Genomic DNA, 16,864 nt, shown 5'->3' on the forward strand with positions numbered 1-16,864 from the left:
AATTTCTGCAGGTAACCAGCTGTGATACCCTGTAGTGATTCATAATACTAAAGTGTTTATGGAGGTTTTTGAATTTACATGTTTATGAAGTTTACAGTGTGACATAAGAGGAAATAATTTAATTGATGTTGTTTGTTTTACTGCAGCCATGGCTCTGAGGTGCTCAGTACAGTAAATTAAGTTAGTGTGTACAGCTCACTATACGGTTGCAAACCTCTACTCAACAGGACATATCTTGTGGAGAGAGAAATGTGTGAGATAAGAACAAGAGCAAGAATTTTGTACTCTGAAAGCAATTCATAATGACTCTGTAATGCAATTTAAGATTTTAAATTGTTCAAAAATAAAAAATAATTGGGCAGGGAGTGGTTGATTCTCATTGTTACGGATTTAAGTATCCTTCTGGAAGTCAAACATTGCCTGCAAAAGTGTCCCACTGCATGAGAAAGAAAAGAAACGAGTTCCCTAGAGAAGATGCCAAAACATATTTGTTGTAGGATTTTAGTGTAATTCAATAGCTACTCACCCTGCCTGTCATGAGAGAGACACAGAAAGGAGACATCTGTTTCTACATGTGCAACACTAATTAAGATAAAGGGCTGTATGTTGGTACAAACTACACGCTATGTGTTCAATACAGTTGCTGCCGAAGTTGGAGTTGGCCTTAGGCTTTACATTGTTTTATACTGCAATGCTCAATGTGTGATAGTAACTCAGTAGGACTGCAAAGTATCACCCTGTTTCTGGTCTTTTAGTGGAAATCAGGGGCTGAGAGGAATTTGGGAACTATGGAGAGAATTGAATTGTACTTCCTTCCTCTTTCCTAATCTCTGCAACCTCTTCAAAAGATGATCTAATTTTGCCAAGGGTGCTACTGATTCTTTGGTAACATCACTCCATAGAGTAGTCTATGCTGTACAGGCTTGGTTCAATGGCATGGAGGAGGTGGGATTATTCAGGGACTTAGCCATGCAGCCTGAGTGAGGGCTACAGGACATCCCCAGCAGGTGATAAACTGACCTCTGCTCCTCTGGGACCTTTTCCCCTCCTGCACCATGGGGTCCTTTATCTCAGACTCCAGGCTGGGACCCATCTACTTTGTTGGGTCCTTAATCAAAGATTCAAATTGATCCTGTATGTGCAATAGGTCTCCAGATTTTTGTATTAGATCTTTGCCAGTAGATTAGGAAATGCAAGAAACAGCCTACCTGGAGGGAGAAAACAGTGTGGAAGAGATGGCCCAGTTCAGCTGTTCCATTCCTTCATCTGCTTTGACCTGAGGTGCTGCCTTTCACCTTTGAGCACACACACTCTATGCTTGTATGAAGAGCAGGCCTGTACATGTGCCTCTAGGCAAACATCTGTTTTATTCCTAGTTAGTGTTGGTGGCTTTGTCATATGAATAACCATCTTTACAATCAGGTTATGTTTAAAAAAAAAAGGAGGGGAGGGGGTATAAAAAGTGTCAGGTCTTGTTAAATGATCCCACAGGCACCCACCACAGCTTGGCTTGCATCTAGGTTAGTATCTTTTTCCTTCCAGAACAGGCTGGCTTCATCAAAACTGCTTTTGTGAACAATCGCTGTCCTGTGCAAGCTCCAACTCCTGTAAATGTCTGGGAATGATTTGGGAGAATGCTGTCTAAGGCAGGACAAAACTGGGCTGGGAACAAGCTAACAATTAATTTATTGGTATTGTTTATTGTGGGATAGTGTCTTGTCCCTCATCCAAACAGACAATATTTGGAAGCAGCTCCGAACAACAAATTTGCAGTAAGGAAGACTGAAATGACAACTCTAAACACTGTTGCTTCTAGAATTCTGTTTTCCCTAAGCAGCAGACCATTGCAGAAGAAGATTTGTGCTAAACAATCACATCCACATGTGGTTCTTATGCTTGGACTGATTACCATTCCTGTGGCTAGCCAATTTATAAATAAAGATGGAAAAAGTATTACAGAATCACAGAATGATAGGGATTGGAAGGGATTGCTGGAGATCATCTAGTTCAACCCCCCTGCCAGAGCAGGATCACCTAGAGCAGGTTACACAGGACTGCATTCAAGTGGGTTTTGAATGTCTCCAGGGAAGGAGATTCCACAACCTCCCTGGGCAGCCTGTTCCAGTGCTCTGTCACCCTCCATGTAAAGAAGTTTTTCTTCATGTTGAGGTGGAACTTCCTGTGCTCCAGTTTGTGGCTGTTGCCCCTTGTTCTGTCACTGGGCACCACTGAAAGACTGTCCTCATCTTCTCGGTTTGTTATTTGATTGGAACAATCATCTGGCATTTAATAGAGAATTAGATCTCTGCTATCAAATTCCACAGGATGACTCAGATGTTCTATAGAGAACACCCTTTTCTCTATTCAGTGTTTTAGATTTTTAGAGCAATTTCTAAAGAACATCATTGATTAAGTCACAATTAAATTCTAAAGTACTTTCCCACCAGGGTAAAAAAAAATAATATGAGCCAGATTCTTCACTGCCTGGCATCTTGTGCAGAAAGAATAAAAAATGCTTATGATGTGATATCATTGTACAAACATTTTCTATTTATTATGCATTAATGCAAAGACCACAAAGTGCTCTCTCATTTTTCTCTCTGTTCTTAGAATTCTTCATTTTCAGACTCTGTAATAGTTCCTCACACATGATGTTCTGTAATCCCTCTATCATTTCAGTTGTGCTTCACTGAGTTTTTTCAATAGCTTATCAATGTCCTTTGTATACTGCAGGGACTAAACTGTGCTTTCCACTTCATTGCTAGCTGTGCTAACGAAGGAGATACTGGAGACAATCCTTCACATAACATTCAGTAGGTCCTATTAAGGCTTTTTGATGACATGCTCAAAGCAAGCTACTAGGAACTCGTGCTTTCACTGTATTAGTCTGAATAAGAAAACCCACAGGCATCAGTAATAAGTGAGACACCTGCTGAAGTAGAATTATTCAGATCTGAGCTGCAACTTTGGATGAAGAACAGCTTTTTATTAGATCACATACTTGGAAAAAAAAGGCTAGATTTTCAGGCACTCACGATCATTTTTAATCCTTTCAAATATCTGAGTCTATATATTTGTTTTGTTAATGATACAGAATCACAAAATAGATGAGCAGGCACCCCTGTAGATTATCTTGTCCAAACCACTGCTCAAAGCAGGGTTAGGTAGAGCAGCTGGATTTTTAATACCTCCAAGGATGGAGACTCCACAGCCTCGCTGGGCAGCCTATTTGACCACAGTAAGGATGGGTTTTTTCCTATTTTTACATAGAGATTTGGATGGTCTTTTCTGTATTCCTTCTGGATCACCTGACCTGACTTCCACCTGTTGGGCACCACATTTTTATGTTTGAGTTCAGTTAACTAAATGTAGTTTGGTCTAATACAAGGCAATAATTCATCTTACAGTGCCTGTCTCACTTGTGTCCCTAGTGTATCTAACTACCGCTACATGTCTTTAACAATGCTAATTGCAAAGCAAGGCTGTTTAGTAAAAAGGCTCAACTGGAGCAAAACATATTTAGCTAATCCAAAATTGCCAGTCCTACGTGGTAAACATATATTTGGCACAGCCACATAGAATAAAGATCTTGGTCTGGAAAGTAATGGACAATCTTAATACAAGAAATACTGGACTCTTAAGTTTTCCTTCTGAATTTTGCAGGCAAGAAATATAACTAAAGGGTTTTGGTGAAGAGGACTATAGACATTTTATAAATTGATATCATTGCAAAACAACCTGCTTCCCCAAGAATTCTGGGTTCTCTGAACACTTTCCAGAAATCAGCTTCTTCGATGTATTTTTTAATATTCTACTGGGGAAAAAAAATATGCCAAAACATTTATTTACATGGCTACATCTTACTATCTCTGGAGTAGTAGCTACAGTCCTGCAAAAATAAACTATAACAACTGTTCTCCCACCTCAGTTCTGATAAGCTGATCAAGAAGTTGTTAAATGGCCTTGGTATTGAGTATGTTTTTTGAATAGTCTCTCCTAAAGTTTCTTCCTAAAGCCTTTTACTGAAGTGTCTTCCTAAAGTCTCTTCCTTTGTTCCATATATTCATCAATGACCTGGATGAAGGGACAGAGCGCACCCTCAGCAAGTTTGCTGGTGATACAAAACTGACACACCAGAAGGCTGTGCTGCCATTCAGTGAGACCTGACAGGCTGGAGAGCTGGGCAGAGAGGAACCTAATTAGGTTCAACAAGGGCAAGTGTAGGATCCTGCACTTAGGGAAGAATAACCCCACACACCAGTACAGGCTGGGGTTGACCTGTTGGAGAGCAGCTCTGCAGAGGAGGACCTGGGAGTCCTGGTAGAAAGCACTGGAACAAGCTGCCCAGAGAGGTTGTGGATTCTCCTTCCCTGGAGATATTCAAAACCCTCCTGGACACAATCCTCTGCGACCTTCTCTAGGTTGGAGTAGATGACCTCCAGAGGTCTCTTCCAACCACTACCGTTCTGTGATTCTGTGAAAGCAAGATTCCAGATGTGGATTAGCACTCTCAAATTCGACTTCTGTGTCTGTTTTACAAGATTTCTTGTTCACAATACTTTAAAAATAGACTTTAAAATCTCAGAAGAAAATGGGATGCATTAATAAATTTTAGGTGCTTACAAATGGACATTTAAGGTTTTTATAGACTGACAAAAAATATCTAATAAATTACTCTTATACTTTCTTTGTGAAGGTAGGAAAGATCACCTTTCTGTTCCACTAAGTACTCTGTAGGCCAGTAGGCTGCATACATCTGCAGCAAACTGTATATCATGGGTACATTTTCATGCGAAAATAAAGTCCAAAACATTAACATGTGGGTCTGAGACAGCTCTGCCAGATCATCCACAGACCTTGAGGGCTGTCAGCCCACTTCAGAGCAAAAACTAAACTGGAATATTTTGAAATGAAGACAAGAGGCCTTAAAGCCAGGACTGCAGATCCAGCCTCTGTAGAGATGAGATGTGAGACCAAGCACACATCTTGTGTGAGGCAGAAACAAGACAAACAGCCTTTTATAGCTGCAGGATGGGCCAACATTTCTTTCAGCTTCCAAGAGACTGCAGGAAGTACGTATATATGAACATTCGAGTATTACCCAACTTTGGTGTCCTTTTCATCCGTACTTCGTGACTGTGCTTCTAAGGTACCTTGAACTTTAGCAAAACCTGGCTGACAAGAGGTTTCTTGCCTTCAGTCTAGGGAGGTTCGTTTTGCTGTTGAGCGCTCTTGAAGATCTCTGAAATACGTTACAGTGGTGGAGAATCACCTTCAAACCTGAAGGACAAAGAAAAGCAGAGCTGGCAATGGCTGTCAGTGGTAAGTCAGGTGGCCTTTATTCCTCTTGCCATGTGGGTGCAGTGTGACAGCCGTTTTGTATACCTAAAATTGATATGTAATAAGAAGTCAAACAACTGTACAAAACATGAACAAAACAAAAAACAACAAAAAATGTCTATGGAAAGGAACCTGATTAGACTTCTGCATTGCATAGTGCTCTGATACAAGACTGATGAATTTAAGATGGAAGAAGAATACAGGAGGGAAGGGGTACATAAGTAGATGTGTTTACAGTGAGACAGATAAATGGATTAGATATGGAAAAAACAGCAGCTTGATAGAATTGTGGGTGAAAAAGAAATTCAGAGAGAGGATTTTTCTGATTTCTTTTTTCTTTCCACTTTGGAAAAGCAGCTCTGCAAGTACACACTGAATTATCACACCTGGTTATTTAATTTTGCAAGTTACATCTTTTCAATCTTAATCTTTATTTTATTATTTTTCATTTGTTGGAAAGAATGCTATTTCAGTAGGAGAAAGAATTGTGAACTGTAAGTAATAACCTTGCTCGAGGCAAATATCATTTTCCCACAGCCTGCCTGCAAATTTGGAAGACCTAGTGAACTGCTGCCTATATATCTTACAGTGGAAAAAATGTTTTATTCAGAAAGATGATTATACATATATATATATATGTCAATAAATATATGTTTGCGTCTACAGGGCACATCCATAGATGGAATGAAGCAGAGGGTAGAAAACAGGATTACATCCTTTAAGGAAGGGGACTAATTTTCTCAATTAAAAAGACAGAGACCTAACCGATATCATGCTGGAAAAAAAACTCTCCAGTCTTATTAAATATTTCTGTTCACACTCAGTATAAGGACAGCTAAATTAGTTCAGGTAGAGAAAACTCTCATATCTCCCTTTACTCCTCCAACTTCCTTACTCATGCTTACAGCCAAATTTCATAAAGAATTTTCTGTGAGTATGAAATAACTGGCTGTTTCATTATCATGTGCTTTTGAACCTGGAAAAAAAAGAAAAAATCCTGCTGGAAAACCTTTACCTGTGGTATTTCTGGTCAGGTTCAGATTAGAAAGTTCCATCAGTTTTTAAAGAAAGGTTTCGTTTATGATATTTAGTAAACTCCAGAGGCTTGGGTGAGTCAGATAAGCTTCAGATAAACATTTGACCTTTGCAGAGTTTATCCAAAGTGATGGAAAGCTATTGAAGTGCACCTATCGCTAATTCTGCACTTGTTCCAAGCGGGAATTTTTCACTGATGTTAATGGGAGTGCTGTGCACCGAATGAGAGGAGATTTTCCAACAGATATCCACACAAAAGAAAAGTTAACAGTGTATGAATCGGAAAACACAGCAGTTCCAGGAAATTTGTTCTTGTCGTATGTCAGGTAGTTTTCTTTTTAAAATAGCAATATTTCCATATAAAACTAAATTGACTGAATTACGAACTGAGAGTAACCTTTTGCTTTCACCATAGAATTCAGCTTCCAAGATGCTTCTGTGTACATGTGCTTGCAAGATCTGAAAGACAGAAAGAATTTTTAATCACCAAATAAAGTTTGTGTGGTTTATACAAATTGATCTGGCAGATTTAACTTCTTTGAAGTGCAGAGGTTAAAACAGTTTTTCCTCTTGATTTGAATTCTTAGCAAACCAAAATAACACCATCTATCTCAGCAGTGTATTTCAGACTTCGTAGCATTTCGTTGGCCAATTTCTTGTTTATACAAACCCAAAATGGATTACTCACCAGCACATGTTTAGAAAATAAAATGAAAACTGCTGTGTTTGAAACACCTCTGCCAGGAAAATTGGCTGGATGCGATGTCACGCCCTTGCCTTTCAACCCTGTACACCAAGTAAGAAGAGCAAACACAGCTCTTTCTCTAGACTCCCTCAAGCCTCCATTACTTCTTGTTCTGTTCTCTCACTTCTTGACTTGCAGAGCAGAGCTAGATGTTGAGAGAAGTTCAATGTGGAAAGCTGTAACATAGGGGCTTGTATAATGTAGAAAGAGGAACATTAAAAAAACCCTGTTTATTGGCATGAGGTACATATTGGGGGGCATTTCTGGCGTGCCCAGTCTGCAATGATTACATGTCTCCCTGTTCTTGGCCTTAGAAATTCATTTGGAATGGCTACAGCATCTTAAATAGTGTGGACAGGAGCAGTTCACTGGAAGTTAACAAACCAGTCTATACTCCCCCAAAGCCAGCCCACAGAAACTTAACAATGGCTTTCAACAAAACTAATGGAGGGAGATAAGCTATGAAAAGAGAGACGTCTCTAGAATTAATAATGCAGCTGCACCAATACATAGCAGCTGAAGATCCAGTCTTTTGCCTATATTCTTCCTTGATAAAGCTGTCTCTCTTTTTAAGAACAGAAAGTTTTCTTCTTTTTTATTATCATTTCAATTTTTCCCTCAATGGGTTATTTGTTCATTGCAATGCAGAGCTGACCTCAGCTGAAAATTCATTGAGTGTGGGTCCTGCATGGCAATGCTTATCTCCAGAATCCCAGTTAAAAACCCCTGACCTGCGTATTTTCATTGTCCTCCCCAGAACTCTATTATATTCATGATGTTTTTGACAAAACACGGTGAAAGAACAATGCTAGAGATGTGAATACATTTCCTTTCTCCCTCGAGCAAAACAAAACCTAGGCTGCCTCAGGCCTCCTTTGATGAAAAAAAGAATTGATGCATTAAACATAGGACATACCCCAGAATTTTAATAGGATCTTTAATCCACCAAGTTTGGATACATAATTGTTAACATTTTGTTTTTCATTATGGAATGTTTTGTGCTTAGGGTACTCCAAGAAATGAACATCTGGTATTAATAACTTTTCAGCGTAAAAAGCTCAACAAAATTACAACCTATTGTAGTTGGCAGATGGGTTGCAAAAAAATGAAGGAAAAAAAAATCTGCAAGACACCAGCTAGATTAATCCACTGCAATATAGATTCTGATTTAATTCAAACAATGCATAATGCATTGACTTCTAACAATAGATAGCTATTGTGAGGAGTCTTTTCATATTTAGGCATATTCAGTAATGATTATTCATGTAAACGGGCTTTTTGTTTAAAATTAATCACTGAATTGTTTTGACTGGTGTATTTGTTGGTTCCAGCTTTGGTGGGAGATAGTACATAGGTATTGTGGAAGGAAGAGTCTCAGAAAAATAGGAATGAACTCACCGTTCCAGAAAGCTCTTGGCACTGAGTGACTACACTGTTTCAGAAGCAGTAAGTAAGGACAAAAAGTGGTTTTCTCCTTCCACCTGATTCTGGCTGTGAAACATCAGGGACGATCATCATCATCGTCTAGGGTGACATTTGCCACTATTAAGAAAAGCTTGTAGTACAAAACTGGCATGAGTTGAAAGTATTTGAATGAAGGGCATCACCACTGACTGTACTGCCACATCTTTCATTTGAAAAGGAGATGAGGTTGACTAGACACATAGGTTGTCAGGTCTGCTAGATCATTACCTTTTGGCTTCCTGTACTTCGTAAAGACTTGAGGGCTTTAGTTTGCTTTTTTTTTCTTTTTATTTTTTTTTTATTTTTTTTTTATTTTTTTTACCTTCTCTATTTCTTACAAAGAGGGTTAGGGTTTCTTTTCTCACTTACAACCTTGTTTACCTGGATTGACTCCAGAAAGTGAAATAGCTTTTCATGGAGATTTGTATTGCAGTAAATGACAAAAGTCTAACTGTAAAGTTTCCACCCTGAACTAAACCTAGAACTATTCTGACTGTACATGATGGACTTGGATGGTATGGAGCAGGTACCCGCTCCATAAGGTCTGAGTTATTTATGAAAGAATATTTTTTTCATTCCTAGGAGGAGAAAATATGTAGAGATTTCTTCCATGTTCCTTTCCTTTACAGTCATACAAACAAATGGAGAACATGTCCTTTGCTACATCAAAAGAAATCTAGTGTGAAAGAAATAGAATATCATTAAATCTGCAGAGGAAGAAACTCTAGTAAAAGGCAAGGTAAACAGCTATGAAATTGGGCAGATGAAGTTTATTGGGAAGTTTCTTGCTACTACAGTTTTTCACTTAATGTGACCACTTAGATAAAAAAATCTTTATAGTCCAGCATCCTGTCGTCACCTGGTCACTAGTGAATGCTTATAGAATCAAAAACAGATCAAATGTAATGTGATCCTCAATACCACCACTGAGTCATAATCAGATCAGGTATCCCTGAGAAGATGGTTACATCTAGATAATCTTATTTAAAAGCTGCAAGTGGACTGTCCTTTGTGGTTTTGCTAATTCTTTTATAACTTGTTTCTATGTTTGGCCTCAGCAATGTCTTGCAGCAGTGAGCTACCCAAAGTAATTATATACTATGTGAAATATTATCTTCTTTGTTTTAATCCTATTGTCTAATCAATCCCTTCAGTGGCCCTTAATTTTTTAATTGTAATAGTGAATAAATTTTGCTTTTTTAATCTTATTTATGCCACTCACTGTTTTATATACTTCTATCACAGCTTGGATTTAGAAAAACAACATCCTAACACTGCAGCTGAAATTACTGGGATTAACTGAGGAAATGGGAACAATGCTCTCAAAGAACCTGGGAATGTGATTGCATATGTCAGATGTGGCTGGCTTCAAAAAACAGTGAACTGTTCAAGGGTTCTGTTGTTCTGTTGTCTGGAAGTCTCTTGCCTTAATCAATGCCACAAAATGAAGCTGAAACTCAATGCAGTCACAGTTAAAAGGTGTAAGAGCCATTTTAATATGAAAAGTCTTGGGCAAGAAAACACACAGCCACTGTGTTGCCCCTTCTATACCCTGTTGGAGTGTTTGTTGCCCTTCTTCAGTGTCTTTGCATGTAGCAGATCCATAATGTCAGATAACACAAAGCTAAAGATTAAGCTCAGTCTTTCAACCGTGATCTCCTAAACTAGTTATTACCAGTGTACTCCTGAGTTTGGTTGTGGCCTAAGCCAGTGAGTGCTCTCCTAGGTAATACCTGGGCGTGGTTTAAAGGCTAGGACAGTTGCCATGAGGCAGTATGGAGAAATTAAGATCATGTTAATCCCCCTCCATCCTCTGCAGTCCCACAAACTAGCTCAGCAGGCTTTCATCCTCAGTTTAGTATGTAGTGACATTGTACCCTGGAGTGTGCAACATCAGCTTTTTGTTATAAAAACACGACTGTGCTGTACTTCAACACAATTTCATCTGGAACTGGTGAGGAAGGCACAGACTCAAATAGCAATAAGAATGATTCAAGGCCAAAAGAGGTCTTATGGAAATTAGGGGTAGCCCAGGGCCAACTTTTATGTGGCACTGATACTTAGTTCATACAAATTGGATGCTGGGTCTTGTTCTGTTTCAAAGTATAGATGTAGCCATAGAAATGGGCTCCTGGCAGGCAGCAGGAAGGTCAGACCATATTTTTCCTCATATCTGAGCTGCAAACAAGCAAAATCTGTTCCCCAGGACTCAGTTTGCTCAGTTTTGTAGCTAGTTATTTTGAATGATGTTAGACATCCTGATATTTGAGTTTCTTGAAACAGATGCTGCACATTCCAGGGTACTATGTAACTACATACCTTGTCTTGAAACTCAGAGCAAGAAAAGGTGGATAGTTTAGTAATCAGATTATCCTGATAAATTTGCATATCTAGTGAACAAATCACCATATATATCTCTTTTCCCTCCCCCACATATTATTTTTTTACCATTTTACCCGTTTATATGGTAAAAAAACTTTGGGAATGGGACTGGGTTTTACTATGTAGCTTTATTAAATCTGCTTCTGAGTCCTAGTTAGTGCCTGGGTGTTCTCACATTTAAGATAAAAATAAAGAGAACTGGTTGACAGCCTCCTGATGGAAATCTTTATGACAGAACACTAATTCAAGGGTAACAGTTTTAGCTGGAAGGTGCTGATTTAAACTAAAAGATATTTTGAAATATAGTCTTGAAAGTTTTGAAACATTTCAGATTGAAACAATAGGAAGCTACAGAAATGAAAAAAAAAAAAAAAATATCAAGTTTCAGTTTACCCAAACAAAAAGACTCCTTTGTTCACAAGGAATTTAGTTCTGAGATGTTTTTTTTCTCATTTCTTCCTGGAAAAAAAGCTTTTATGCAAAATGAAAAATCTGTCTCCTGTCCAGATGTAATAATAAATCATGCAGTTCTTTTTTTTTTTTTTTTTTTTTTTCAAATAGGCAGAGAGTTTGTCAGTGCCCAATAAACTGGCAATATTTAAGGGGACTCCTCCTAGAGATATTAGCTATTTGAATCAAGCATCATCATCTTTTGACTCTGGAAAGGTAGCTTTCTGTGTAGCTGTCATCCTTAAAGAACAGTACTCTCCAGCTCAGCCTATAATCACCTATAGCATATGCAAATATGCAATTCACATGAGATTGGCTCCCGAGGGAATTCCTATTAGAAGCGTGAACTGTATTGACGGCTACAGTCTTTTTAGTGCCATTAAGGTAAATGAGGTGGTAATGGGAAGTGCAGATTATACTAACTTCAATAATTTATTCCATACTTCCCATCAGGGTAGCTTTTACAAACAGCTAGTATTCTTAATTGAAATGTAAATGAATGATAAATTATGAAAAATGTATTACAAAAAGGAAAACAGGGTAAAATAAAGGGAGTAAAAACAAGATTCTTGAAGCGTAGGAAAGACATGAGTTGACATGTTAATTAGATAGCACAAAATGATAGGAAAACAAGAAAGCGCACAGAAGAATGCCCATGAGACTACAATGAAGCACACATATCCACAGTATTAATGCAGTCTTGCTAGTTGGTACTGAGTGTACGTGAGCAACAGTGTATTCCTCAGGCTGCCTGTCTTTGAAGACCCAGCATCTGGGGCTTACATCCCCTAACAGGAGGTTTGTAGTTCATGACATTGATCTACATCAATGCAGCATGAACTACATCCTGACCCCTCTGAAAGACCCTGGCAAGGATTTTCAAAGGTAGATAATCATTTTGGCTGCTTCAGACCTGCTTTTTCATCATATTCACACTCAGGGTGTCCTAGCAGACAGGATGCAGGAAAGCATGTCAGGTTAGGCGCAATAATGAGTCTTTTAGTGTAATTAGCAATTATGAAAAATCTTGATGTGTTTCGCTGAAGGTGGCCCTGAATAGCCCCATTCATAGTCTCATAGACATGCTTTCTTTCACAGAAATTTTAAAATAGGAAAATTTATCAGGTTGAGAACATTTAGTGGAAGTATGAATCATGTTGACTTGTACTGCTGCAGATTGGTTACAGTACATTACCATTTTTAAACTATTTATAAGTTGCATGAACAGAGCCTGGAGAATATAATTGAAGTGTTGGGAGGTTACTGATCCAGGCAAATACTGCCTATGAGAATAAAACATATACAACTCTGCAATTTCTGGAAATGCCTGCACAGGCCTTTTGAAAAGTATCTCATATATTTGAAGTAGAAAGTGTCTAATTAAAGATTAAGGAAGTGTCAGGAATTTCAGAAAACATTTGTTTGATTAAGTTTTTTCAATAAATGAGCGTATTGTGCTTTTCATCCCTTTAACGAGAGAAGAGTTTACTGAAAACATTTTTGAAAATCAAAAAGTTGAAAAGTCAGCAAGTCTTAAAATAAATCGGAAATGCATTTGTTCAAACATCCCTGACCCAACATAAGCCTTGAGTTATTAAATATAAACGCGTTTTTCCTTATCAATGCCATAAGACACATCAGTGCTAAAACTTTGGAAATGCTCTGAAGAATAATTTACTGAGGAGAATTCACATCATCTTCTCTACAAAAATACCCAGACCATATTTGTCAAATCTATGGAAGTCTTCTTCATTGCACAGTAACCTGTCCTCTCACAAAACCTTGCAGGTTGGACATGATGTAAAAAACAATGTGTACAAGTCAGATTTCTTTATCTCACAGAAGGCACAAAGCAGCAAAAGGAAAAGTGATCCATTACTAACTGAAGTCTTTATGACTCCTTTAGAGGCAAGCAGCCTACTGACCTACCAGCAGAGGAAATTGCCAAGATGATTCTCAAGGGAATATTCTTTACTGAAAATATACAGTAGAATATTTTGTTAGAACCATGGAAAATAAAAATTTAGTGTGAAAACTTTGTCGCATTAGGTAAAAAAGAAATGCCTTTGGTAAACAGTTCAGATTCATTAATGATCAAAAGACAAGACAAACATAATGTGGAGACTGAAACTGCTAGATGACCTGCTCAGAAGCATGAGTAAATGACAAACATTTCTACATACACTGCTTGTTGGGCCAGTTAGCTTCTAAATCTGTCAGGCCAAGGTATTTCTGTCACACCACCAAAATGTAGGGAGGACAGAGAGGTGAATTCAAAGAGCAACAGTTTTCCTATCTCATGGACAACAAGAAGTCATGAAGGCAACTGTCACCATCTCCATTTTATGTCCAAATGTAGGGTCTAACAAATGTCTCTCCTCTACTTTAAGGAAGACAGGTGTCTCTCAGGGAGGTTGTAAGATGCCTCAGGAATCACTGTCACCAGGCTGCTGCTGACACCCAGAATCATGGTCCTGGCAAATATCTGCTGTGAAGGCTGTGACGGATGTCATTGTGCCTCCAGGGCAGAAGCAAATGGATGAAGAACAGCTGCTGAGGTGAAAAATCTGGCAACCCAGAGGCAAAAGCAGACTGTCAGAGAAAAGCTCTTGGCGATGATAGGTGACATGCTAAACCTAACAGACAGGAAGGGGTCCCTCTCCTTCTAGATTACTGAGCAATATTAAGATGAAATAGACCGATTTCTCTTTCGACTCAGTAGATAGAAACAGTATTCTCACATCCTTCACTATACTGAAAGCTTCAGCCTTTCCTCTTGGTCCTGCAAATTGGGATGGTAAACAGAAGTTTAAGGAAGGAGTAACATAGGTGTTAATGGACTGAAAAGCACATGATGACAAATGTGTTTCAGGAAAGAAGATGGGCCCTGGGAAACCCTAAGGCCCAGCACACTGTCTTGATTTTTACACAAGAAGACTCTGTTATAATATTCTGGGCTAGAATATTTGGACCAAGGAAAAAAAACAAATGTATCTTTCCAAGAGTAATTTCAAACTTATGTTTTTGTTATTTGATCTCTTGAAGTTAACATCCTTCTCATGCAAGCATGAGCCTTACAGACAAGTCTTTCATGAAGCATGGTATAAGCAATATTAGATACAAACTCTCTTGACTTAGAGAGTTCAGCTTGGAAAGAGGTATTTAAGGAACCTGAATTACATAATCAATTGCTCTCTCTCTAGCTTGCAATTATACAATTAAATAATTGAGTGGATTAGAGGATGAGACAGTCAACCTTGTAAAAACAAACTAACAATAACTCAAAAACGATTTCATAAATTTGCTCAAACCCCGAAAAAAAAAATTACAAAGAGGAAAAGTTGTGATACCAGTGATGACAGCTCATAATACCACTTCTATTTTGCTTTAGATTTTGTCGTATATAGCAAAGTGAGCTGCTTTCAAATGAGATAAAATGCTTAAGATCTGTGGACAAAAGATGTCTTCAGAGTAGATTAGTCTTCAGTTCACCTTGAAATGCACAGTGACTAGATCTCTACTAGAATAGCATGGAATGTATGATGAAGGCCTCTGCAGGCCCACGGACTAAGCAGGAACATTTACAAGACATATCTAAAAGTTTCACAAAAAATAGTTAAATCAGATGGTCTGTACAGACTCTTAAGTTTTGTGTGACAATCGAAAGAGAACATCAATAAATAATAACTGCCTCTTCCCACTCTATTGTTAAATGTACTCTCCTATAACACCTTTCCTTCTATTTAAAACACATCAGCTAACCTTATACAAAATCATATATGAGAAATTATTTGTTCTGCCTCCGGAGGCATCTTCTGGTTTTCGTTTTCCTAGTCGCCATTTCTAAGTTTTATACTGAATATGAAGACAACAACCGGTTAGGCTATAATGAGGACAAAGTATTACGTCCACTTCCTAGTCACATTGGACTACTTTTTTTCCTTCTAACCGGAATTTTAATCTTTATTGTTCCACTGGGTCTGTCCGTACCTTTCATTTCCAGCTGTCCTTTTCATTTCAAGGACTCTTCACTTTCCTTTGAACTTTGGTTTGTCTTCTACTTTAATAACAGCCTTCTTCATTTTCCACCATGAGTTTCACTTATCATTTCCCAGTGAAAAGAGGAAAAAAAATACAAGGTCACTTTGTCATCAAGACTCGTAGCAGATATGCATAGGAGCTTAGCATTCAGTGAAATAAATCATTTGGATGTGTCACTGCTCCCAAGACAAATAGAACAATAATTCTGATTTCCCAAAATGGTTTATAATTTTCATTACCTTTGCATTAAGTTCACAGTTTTAGACCTCTGTAAATGCAGTTGAAAGGCAAGGAATAAAATCTGAAACCAGGTGATTTTTTGAAGATGACTAGTTGGTCATTTGCTTAATTGCAATATTCAGTAATTGACTTGATTGAATGATAGGACTGAAAATAGAAAATTATGTGATCTAATTTTGACATTAGATTTCTCCCTTTGGTATTCGTATCTAACTGCAAGCCTGTAATTGAAGGCCAGTATTGAAAATCTGATTCCAAACCATGCTCCTTTTTTTCATTTTCCTTGCCTTCAGTGGTTAATTACTCAGATTAGGCAATGACCCTCCATTTCTGAATGGAGTTGAAGGTGTTAGAAAAGATGTGAGAAGTGGGCAGTTTCTCTATGAATGGATTATCACGTTTGTTGCAATGTTTTCCATTATTCTTCAGTTGTTTCCTTTATTTCATAGAATCACAGAATGGTTTGGGTTGGAAGGGACCTCAAAGATCATCTAGTTCCAACCCCCTGGCCATGGCAGGGACACCTCCCAGCCAGATCTTAGATCTCTCTTTAAGGAGGGTATATTTTTATATATTTGAAGTTGTTTGCCCAGAAAAATTCAGAAATGTCTCTGTAGGCGACTTAAGTGGTTTAAGCAAATGATCAGGGTATATCTTCAGGTTTGTACAGAGCTATCTACTTTTCAAGAGTTTTATATGAGGTTTACAGGTAAATTGAATCCTGGCATAAGTAGCAGTGAATTAAGTGCCCTGAGAGTGGCTTTTAAAGTTTGATTAATTAATGTCCATAAAGCATTTTGCACCACTCAGACTAAAGGTCTGTAAGTGCACAGAATAAAATACAGCAATTATTAATCCTGTATCTCACTGTGTGTGGGTGCATTGGCAGAGACGCTTAGCACAGGTACTATAAATTATAGACCCTTAAACTTCCAAAGCCATCTCCCCCTGCCATAGCTCCATTAGCTTCGCTGCTCTTTTCCTGGAGTTAATTTGCTCTTTCAAATTCGATGGAGAATAAAAATGAGGGGCTATACAATGTTTTTTTTACAGTTGTGTGCTTCGACACACAGAAGATATTTCAGCCCCTGTGATGACAGTGTGCCATTCTGATGAAATAATGCTGCAGTCACTTAATAACATGGAAGGAACAGATACAACCAAACA

Source organism: Leptosomus discolor, chromosome 5, assembly GCF_034619465.1.
Source record: "Leptosomus discolor isolate bLepDis1 chromosome 5, bLepDis1.hap2, whole genome shotgun sequence".
Taxonomy (NCBI): Eukaryota; Metazoa; Chordata; class Aves; order Leptosomiformes; family Leptosomidae; genus Leptosomus; species Leptosomus discolor.